Consider the following 11,056-nt stretch of genomic DNA (forward strand, 5'->3'; position numbering starts at 1 on the left):
AAAACCATCGGTTAAAACAAAATCGTTTTACAGTGGTTGGGGTTAATCAAATACAAGAAATGTCGTTAAATTGAAACTCCTTGTTCTCCTTGATTCATAACCACATATTGACATTTGACCAATGTAAAAATCGTGTATTTACAACTTATATATTCAGCCAATTTGTACAGTAAATTCGGTGAAAAGCCTAAGATGATAAAACCATCGGTTAAAACAAAATCGTTTTACAATGGGTGGGGTAATCAAATACAAGAAATGTCGTTAAATTAAAACTCCTTGTTCGGATTCATAACCACATATTGACATTTGACCAATGTAAAAATCGTGTATTTACAACTTATATATTCAGCCAATTTGTACAGTAACTTCGGTGAAAAGCCTAAGATGATAAAACCATCGGTTAAAACGAAATCGTTCTAAAGTGGTTGGAGTTATTCAAATACAAGAAATGTCGTTTAATTGAAACCTCTTGTTCGGATTCATAACCACATATTGACATTTGACCAATGTAAAAATCGTGTATTTACAACTTATATATTCAGCCAATTTGTACAGTAACTTCGGTGAAAAGCCTAAGATGATAAAGCCATCGGTTAAAACATAATTGTTTTAAAGTGGTTGGAGTTATTCCAATACAAGAAATGTCGTTATATTCAAACTCCTTGTTCGGATTCATAACCACATATTGACATGTGACCAATGTAAAAATCTTGTATTTACAACTTATGTATATATTCATCCAATTTGTACAGTAACTTCTGTGAAAAGCCTAAGATGATAAAACCATCGGTTAAAACGAAATCGTACTAAAGTGGTTGGAGTTATTCAAATACAAGAAATGTCGTTAAATTGAAACCTCTTGTTCGGATTCATAACCACATATTGACATTTGACCAATGTAAAAATCGTGTATTTACAACTTATATATTCAACCAATTTGTACAGTAACTTCGGTGAAAAGCCTAAGATGATAAAGCCATCGGTTAAAACATAATTGTTTTAAAGTGGTTGGAGTTATTCCAATACAAGAAATGTCGTTATATTCAAACTCCTTGTTCGGATTCATAACCACATATTGACATGTGACCAATGTATAAATCTTGTATTTACAACTTATGTATATATTCAGCCAATTAGTACAGTAACTTCGGTGAAAAGCCTAAGATGATAAAACCATCGGTTAAAACGAAATCGTTCTAAAGTGGTTGGAGTTATTCAAATACGAGAAATGTCGTTTAATTGAAACCTCTTGTTCGGATTCATAACCACATATTGACATATGACCAATCTAAAAATCGTGTATTTACAACTTATATATTCAGCCAATTTGTACAGTAACTTCGGTGAAAAGCCTAAGATGATAAAGCCATCGGTTAAAACATAATTGTTTTAAAGTGGTTGGAGTTATTCCAATACAAGAAATGTCGTTATATTCAAACTCCTTGTTCGGATTCATAACCACATATTGACATGTGACCAATGTAAAAATCTTGTATTTACAACTTATGTATATATTCAGCCAATTTGTACAGTAACTTCTGTGAAAAGCCTAAGATGATAAAACCATCGGTTAAAACAAAATCGTTGGAGTTATTCAAATACAAGATATGTCGTTAAATTGAAACTCCTTGTTCGGATTCATAACCACATATTGACATTTGACCAATGTAAGAATCGTGTATTTACAACTTATATATTCAGCCAATTTGTACAGTAACTTCGGTGAAAAGCCTAAGATGATAAATCTATCGGTTAAAACAAAATCGTTTTACAGTGGTTGGAGTTATTCAAATACAAGATATGTCGTTAAATTGAAACTCCTTTTCGGATTCATAACCACATATTGACATTTGACCAATGTAAAAATCGTGTATTTACAACTTATATATTCAGCCAATTTGTACAGTAACTTCGGTGAAAAGCCTAAGATGATAAAACCATCGGTTAAAACATAATCGTTTTAAAGTGGTTGGAGTTATTCAAATACAAGAAATGTCGTTAAATTAAAACTCCTTGTTCGGATTCATAACCACATATTGACATTTGACCAATGTAAAAATCGTGTATTTACAACTTATATATTCAGCCAATTTGTACAGTAACTTCGGTGAAAAGCCTAAGATGATAAAACCATCGGTTAAAACAAAATCGTTTTACAGTGGGTGGGGTAATCAAATACAAGAAATGTCGTTAAATTAAAACTCCTTGTTCGGATTCATAACCACATATTGACATTTGACCAATGTAAAAATCGTGTATTTACAACTTATATATTCAGCCAATTTGTACAGTAACTTCGGTGAAAAGCCGAAGATGATAAAACTATCGGTTAAAACAAAATCGTTTTACAGTGGTTGGAGTTATTCAAATACAAGATATGTCGTTAAATTGAAACTCCTTTTCGGATTCATAACCACATATTGACATTTGACCAATGTAAAAATCGTGTATTTACAACTTATATATTCAGCCAATTTGTACAGTAACTTCGGTGAAAAGCCTAAGATGATAAAACTATCGGTTAAAACAAAATCGTTTTACAGTGGTTGTAGTTATTCAAATACACAATATGCCGTTAAATTGAAACTCCTTGTTCGGATTCATAACCACATATTGACATGTGACCAATGTAAAAATCTTGTATTTACAACTTATGTATATATTCAGCCAATTTGTACAGTAACTTCTGTGAAAAGTCTAAGATGATAAAACCATCGGTTAAAACAAAATCGTTTTACAGTGGTTGGGGTTAATCAAATACAAGAAATGTCGTTATATTCAAACTCCTTGTTCGGATTCATAACCACATATTGACATTTGACCAATGTAAAAATCGTGTATTTACAACTTATATATTCAGCCAATTTGTACAGTAACTTCGGTGAAAAGCCTAAGATGATAAAACCATCGGTTAAAACGAAATCGTTCTTAAGTGGTTGGAGTTATTCAAATACAAGAAATGTCGTTTAATTGAAACCTCTTGTTCATATCCACATATTGACATTTGACCCATATAAAAATCGTGTACTTACAATTTATATATTCATCCAATTTGTACAGAAATTTCGTTGAAAAGCCTAAGATGATAAAACTATCGGTTAAAACAAAATCGTTTTACAGTGGGTGGGGTAATCAAATACAAGAAATGTCGTTAAATTGAAACTCCTTGTTCGGATTCATAACCACATATTGACATTTGACCAATGTAAAAATCGTGTATTTACAACTTATATATTCAGCCAATTTGTACAGTAACTTCGGTGAAAAGCCTAAGATGATAAAACTATCGGTTAAAACAAAATCGTTTTACAGTGGTTGTAGTTATTCAAATACACAATATGCCGTTAAATTGAAACTCCTTGTTCGGATTCATAACCACATATTGACATGTGACCAATGTAAAAATCTTGTATTTACAACTTATGTATATATTCAGCCAATTTGTACAGTAACTTCTGTGAAAAGCCTAAGATGATAAAACCATCGGTTAAAACAAAATCGTTTTACAGTGGTTGGGGTTAATCAAATACAAGAAATGTCGTTATATTCAAACTCCTTGTTCGGATTCATAACCACATATTGACATTTGACCAATGTAAAAATCGTGTATTTACAACTTATATATTCAGCCAATTTGTACAGTAACTTCGGTGAAAAGCCGAAGATGATAAAACTATCGGTTAAAACAAAATCGTTTTACAGTGGTTGGAGTTATTCAAATACAAGATATGTCGTTAAATTGAAACTCCTTTTCGGATTCATAACCACATATTGACATTTGACCAATGTAAAAATCGTGTATTTACAACTTATATATTCAGCCAATTTGTACAGTAACATCGATGAAAAGCCTAAGATGATAAAACCATCGGTTAAAACGAAATCGTTCTAAAGTGGTTGGAGTTATTCAAATACAAGAAATGTCGTTTAATTGAAACCTCTTGTTCATAACCACATATTGACATTTGACCCATGTAAAAATCGTGTACTTACAATTTATATATTCATCCAATTTGTACAGAAATTTCGTTGAAAAGCCTAAGATGATAAAACTATCGGTTAAAACAAAATCGTTTTACAGTGGGTGGGGTAATCAAATACAAGAAATGTCGTTAAATTGAAACTCCTTGTTCGGATTTATAAACACATATTGAAATTTGACCAATGTAAAAATCGTGTATTTACAACTTATATATTCAGCCAATTTGTACAGTAACATCGATGAAAAGCCTAAGATGATAAAACCATCGGTTAAAACGAAATCGTTCTAAAGTGGTTGGAGTTATTCAAATACAAGAAATGTCGTTTAATTGAAACCTCTTGTTCATAACCACATATTGACATTTGACCAATGTAAAAATCGTGTATTTACAACTTATATATTCAGTCAATTTGTACAGTAACTTCGGTGAAAAACCTAAGATGATAAAACCATCGGTTAAAAAATAATCGTTTTAAAGTGGTTCGAGTTATTCAAATACAAGAAATGTCGTTAGATTGAAACTCCTTGTTCGGATTTATAAACACATATTGAAATTTGACCAATGTAAAAATCGTGTATTTACAACTTATATATTCAGTCAATTTGTACAGTAACTTCAGTGAAATGCCTAAGATGATAAAACTATCGGTTTAAACAAAATCGTTCTAAAGTGGTTCGAGTTATTCAAATACAAGAAATGTCGTTTAATTGAAACCTCTTGTTTCGGATTCATAACCACATATTGACATTTGATCAATGTAAAAATCGTGTATTTACAACTTATATATTCAGCCAATTTGTACAGTAACTTCGGTGAAAGCCTAAGAAGATAAAACCATCGGTTAAAACATAATCGTTTTAAAGTGGTTGGAGTTATTCAAATACAAGAAATGTCGTTAAATTAAAACTCCTTGTTCGGATTTATAACCACATATTGACATTTGACCAATGTAAAAATCGTGTAGTTACAACTTATATATTCAGTCAATTTAAACAGTAACTTCGGTGAAAAGCCTAAGATGATAAAACCATCGGTTAAAACAAAATCGTTCTAAAGTGGTTGGAGTTATTCAAATACAAGAAATGTCGTTAAATTAAAACTCCTTGTTCGGATTTATAACCACATATTGACATTTGACCAATGTAAAAATCGTGTAGTTACAACTTATATATTCAGTCAATTTAAACAGTAACTTCGGTGAAAAGCCTAAGATGATAAAACCATCGGTTAAAACAAAATCGTTCTAAAGTGGTTGGAGTTATTCAAATACAAGAAATGTCGTTTAATGGAAACCTCTTGTTTCGGATTCATAACCACATATTGACATTTGACCAATGTAAAAATCGTGTATTTACAACTTATATATTCAGCCAATTTGTACAGTAACTTCGGTGAAAAGCCTAAGACGATAAAACCATCTGTTAAAACATAATCGTTTTAAAGTGGTTGGAGTTATTCAAATACAAGAAATGTCGTTATATTCAAACTCCTTGTTCGGATTCATAACCACATATTGACATGTGACCAATGTAAAAATCTTGTATTTACAACTTATGTATATATTCAGCCAATTTGTACAGTAACTTCTGTGAAAGGCCTAAGATGATAAAACCATCGGTGAAAACAAAATCGTTTTACAGTGGTTGGGGTTAATCAAATACAAGAAATGTCGTTATATTCAAACTCCTTGTTTGGATTCATAACCACATATTGACATTTGACCAATGTAAAAATCGTGTATTTACAACTTATATATTCAGTCAATTTGTTCAGTAACTTCGGTGAAAAGCCTAAGATGATAAAACCATCGGTTAAAACGAAATCGTTCTAAAGTGGTTGGAGTTATTCAAATACAAGAAATGTCGTTTAATTGAAACTTTTTGTTCGGATTCATAACTGTTAGTTGTTTACCGTACGATCAGGACAACCGTTATGTGCTTCTAGACCGACCGAGCAAATAAACACAAGAACGTAGTTGTGTAGTTGACGGTTTAATTGAAACTAAGTAATAGGAATTTCACAACGACTTCTTAAGCTATAATTGAGCGTTGCCAGATCAAAACATATAAAGCTTATTTAAATTATAACGTAATTTCAACACTTCCTCTTAAGCTATATATATGTGATGTAAAACGAAAATTAATTTAATCCAAGCAACTTAGCAAAATTCTGTTGCTTTTGCTTACACAAGCCTTTCGTTAGTACATCTGCAACATTTTTATCAGTGGGTACATATTCAAGAATTATTTCATTACATTCTACTTTTTCACGAACAAAATGATACTTAATATCTATGTGCTTAGTGCGTTTATGGTGTACTGGATTCTTCGCAATATGATGAGAACTTATGTTGTCGCCACAAATGGTTATTGGTCCATCTAATGACCATCCAATCTCTAAAAGCAAACGGCGAAGATACACCGCTTCTTTTGCAGCCGTGGATAAAGCAACGTACTCTGCTTCTGTGCTGCTCATGGCGACGACGCTCTGCTTAGCTGAAGTTCATGAAAACGCAGTGCCTCCAAGAAAGAATGCATACCCACTGTATGATTTGCAATCTGACAGGTCGTTTGCCCAGTCTGCGTCGGCGAAGCCCATTACCTGTTCGCCGGACTTGCTGTATGTGATTTTGAGATCAACCGTGGCTGAAAGGTATCTCAAAACATGTTTCGCTGCAGTCTCGTCTTCACTGTGTGGATCAGTATTTCTTTGCGACAGTTTGCTCACTGTATGCAAAATGTCTGGTCGGCTCAAGACTGCTAAATACATAAGGGAACCGATTAATGATTGAAATTGTGTTATATTTACCTTGACACAATTCTCATTTCTACAACCCATCTTATAACAAGGGTCTAGCGGCGTAGCTGCGGGACGACAATTTTGCATGACATATTCATCCAATAGGTTTATGATGAACTTCTTCTGGCATAGCGAAATCGACCCTCTTGTACTTTCTCGTTGGATTTCCAATCCAAGGAAATAATTTAGTTGGCCGCCATCATGTATGTCGAATTAATTTGCGATCTTCCTCTTAATCGCGCTGATTTCGTTCTCGTCGTAGCTGATGATGATTAGATCGTCGACATATACTGCAATGTAGCTGTGTTGTTGCTGCTGCTGCTTTGCGTACAGGCACGCCTCATTTTTGCTGCGCTTGAAACCAATGCTCTTTAAAACTTCGTCCAATGTGTCATTCCAGACACGCCCAGACTGTTTAAGTCCGTAGATCGCCTTTTGAAGCTTTAATACTTTGTTTGGATGCTTCTCATCAATGAAGTTTTGTGGTTGCCTCATATACACTTCTTCTTGAAGTCTGCCGTTTAAATATGCGTTTGATATGTCAACCTGGTGCATGCATAGCTGTTTTTATGCTGCTATAGCGAATAGCATTCTGATGGTTTCGTAGCGGATTACTGGAGAAAACGTTTCCAAATAGTTGACGCCCATCTTTTGCCCACAACCTTAAGCAACAAGTCTTGATTTAAACTTTTGTATATTTCCCTCTTTATCCTTTTTGACGCGAAAGACCCACTTGGATCCTATGGCCTTCTGTCCTGGGGGTAAATCACACAATGTCCATGTGTTATTTGAAATGAGAGCATCATATTCTTTCTGCATTGACGTCTTCCAGTCTTGGGCATGCTCGCCCCGTAATGCGTCTCCAACGCACTGTGGCGTCTCAATGTTTTCAATGTAATTGAGGCTGTTGTATTGTTTTCTGGGTCTACCGGACTTACCACTGCGAATAATTTTTGGTCTGCCGGGTCCACGTCGAGGTGCGTTGCTTTCTTGCTCTTGTACGTCTGGTACGATCTCCTTCTCACAAAGTGAATTTGGTTTTCATCGCTTGCGCTTACAAACTCCTCCTCCTCTTCACCGGAGTTATAGCTGTCGTAAGAATTACTGCTCTGCTCGACCACCATGGGCATAGCCTGCCGCTGCTGCTCTGGTACTTGGATGTTTGACTCCAGGTGAATGATGTTTGTAGCGAAGTCATTATTTTGTTTTAGTGCATTTTTCAGATTCAGTGTTATCAAACTCACCCTCTACAAATTTGACATCACGACGTGCAACAATGATACGTTTTTCCCGATCGGATAAACGGTAAGCTTTAGCTGTTGAAGAGTATCCTACAAATATATACTCTTTTCCTTTTGCCTGGAACTTGCTTTTTCTTGTCTTATCCAGTGCAAACGCGCGAGATCCGAACACTCGCAAATGTTTAACGGATGGCTTCCTATTTTGCCATATTCCGAAGGGTGTAGCGCCCATGAGTGCTTTGGAAGGGCACCTGTTACGCAAATATGAAGCTGTGGACACGGCCTCGGCCCACAAAAACTTCTCTAATTTCGCATGAATCAGCATACTTTTGGCCATCTCGACGATCGTTCGATTAGCGCGTTCCGCGACGCCGTTTTGTTGTGGTGTGTACGGAACCGTTAATTGCCTTTTTATGCCGCAGGTGTTCAAATACTCTGTAAACTGCCGGTTTACATATTCTGTCCCGTTGTCACTTCGCAAAGCTTTTATTTTCTTGCCCGTTTGGCACTCGACATATGATTTGAACAATTTGAATTTATCAAACACTTCGTTCTTCGCATGCATAAAATATATGAATATTTACTTTGAATAGTCGTATATGAACGTGACGAAATACTTGTTGCCGCCTAAAGAACTAACATTCACTGGGCCGCACACGTCACTGTGACCTAGTTCCAGTACACTTTGCGTAGCTCTCTCGCTATTCTGTGGGAATGGCAATACGTGTATTTTTGCCATATTGCATGTGTCGCAATTAATATTCACCGACATATTTTTAACGTCCATGCCAATTACTAGCTCTTTTTCCTTGATTTCTTTTAAACATTGAAAATTTAAATGACCAAACCGATTGTGCCATGTTGCCATGCGAGAAGAATCATTCAACAAATGAACCGCACCGTTTTTAGAGCTACTTGTAAATAAATACAAATTGTCTTCTTGCATTGCTCTCATCATCACTTCACCTTGTTTGTTTTTTATCACCGCCGCCTTCTTATCAAAAGTAGTTATGTTTTCGTACTCCGCGGACTTGCTCACTGATAAAAAATTCATATGCAATGATGGAACGTAAATTACATATCGTAATTCAATGTTTACATTTTGTGATTTAAGCATAACAGTCCCGATGCCGCTCGATTTCACGAACTTATCAGCTGCTAGCATAATCGATGTTTCCTTATTAATGAAAGATGTAAACAATCCCTTGTCACAACACATATGCGACGTGGCACCACTATCAACACACAATATGTTTTTCCTTTGAGTGGTAGCACTAATATGCATCAAGCAGTTTGATTTCTCCTTGCTTTCCCCTAGTTTTTTATGCCTCTCTTTGTTCGGGCATTCTCGTGCTCGGTGACCGAATTTCTCGCAAATGTAGCATTTGCCCTTGAAACTATGTTTTTCAAGGTTATTTTCTTCGCGTGGTTTTTGCTTTGCAGTTCCATGTAATTTTGTATGTACATACACGGCTTGGACAGAACCTTCGCGATCGTCCCACTCTTGCTTGCGCGAGTTACCAGTCGTGGGTTAGGGTAACTATGTTTCATAGTAGTATTGGTTATGGAATGTTTAAACTGTTCTAATTAAACACGTCTTCGTTGGTTGAAGTGATCAAAGCGAATGTTTTTTAATAGTGATAATTGTGCTGCTCACAGGCAGCTCTTATATATATATGTGTGTGTTTTGCTACATAGTTCCGCAAGTAGATCGCTCTGTCCCTGTCTCGCATACTTCTGTAAGTTGTGTGTGTTGGTGCTGCTCAGAGTCCCGGTTGATGGCATAGGCGTAGTACGGGAAGTCTGCAGGGGAACACTGAAAGTGGTAACTCGCGCTCCTTCTTCCAGAAGCTTTACTTTTACCGTTTCGAACGTCGGCAGCGTGTCGCGTGTTTCGATCGCTACAACGAAATTTTCCCACGAATTTGGTAAACTTGATAACAGCATGATGCTTTTTAATTCATCATTAATTGTTATGTCCATCTCAGCTAATTTGTTGACTGTTTCAGCAAATTTATTGACATATTGAACAACGTTATCCCCTTCAAGCATTCTCAGCCTGGATAGTTTTTGATATAACTGCACTTTTCTGATCGGGCCACCTGGCAAATGTACATCACACAATTTTTTCTATACGTCTGCTGCTGTTGTGCATGCCTTTATATGCATTAACTGCGTTGCTTTTAAATTTAAAAACAAACTTGCCAGGGCCTTTTGATCGAGCATATTCCATCTTTCGGAATCTTCAGAGCCATCTTCTGGCTTTACATATTGGCCACAAACGACTTTCCATAGATCTGCTGTTATAAGCACACTACGCAATAAAATGCTCCATACGTCGTAATTGTCGTCGCCTAATTTTTCTATTTGAATTGACACACTCATTTTGTCGAATTCCGCAAATTAGTTTTTATTTATTTCGAGTTTCAACCGGACGCGTGTTAGTCCATTTAATTACTTTGAATTATTCAAACCGAAAACTTAGCTTGCTGAAGGCCCATAACCAACTGTTAGTTGTTTACCGAACGATCAGGACAACCGTTATGTGCTTCTAGACCGACCGAGCAAATAAACACAAGAACGTAGTTGTGTAGTTGACGGTTTAATTGAAACTAAGTAATAGGAATTTCACAACGACTTCTTAAGCTATAATTGAGCGTTGCCAGATCAAAACATATAAAGCTTATTTAAATTATAACGTAATTTCAACACTTCCTCTTAAGCTATATAGTAACATATCTACACCCACAACTCCCCAATCACAACCACACACACTATTGTAAACAATCACACACACACATTAATCTCTAAGTACGAAATGTATTCAAAGATCGAGAGCCCTTCGATTATGCTTAGCTTTCATCTACGCGCAGCAAAGTGCAAAAGTCCGAAGTCCAAAGTCTAGACTCTGGGGCGAGCCAATGTCCACGTCCCCTAAACATTCGATCACTTGGCGAGCCAACTGAAATAACAAAAACTTCCGCCCACACAATCGTCTCAGGATTCTCAAATTACTCCTATTTTTCGGGGCTC

At 35.6% G+C, this 11,056-nt stretch overlaps 1 pseudogene; it reads right to left on the bottom strand.

Moving 5' to 3' along the window:
- Window positions 1-7,417: 7,417 nt before the first annotated feature.
- Window positions 7,418-10,753, bottom strand: LOC120285532 (annotated as a pseudogene).
- Between the last annotated feature and the right edge of the window lie 303 nt (window positions 10,754-11,056).

Source organism: Drosophila simulans, unplaced genomic scaffold, assembly GCF_016746395.2.
Source record: "Drosophila simulans strain w501 unplaced genomic scaffold, Prin_Dsim_3.1 Segkk45_quiver_pilon, whole genome shotgun sequence".
Classification (NCBI taxonomy): Eukaryota; Metazoa; Arthropoda; class Insecta; order Diptera; family Drosophilidae; genus Drosophila; species Drosophila simulans.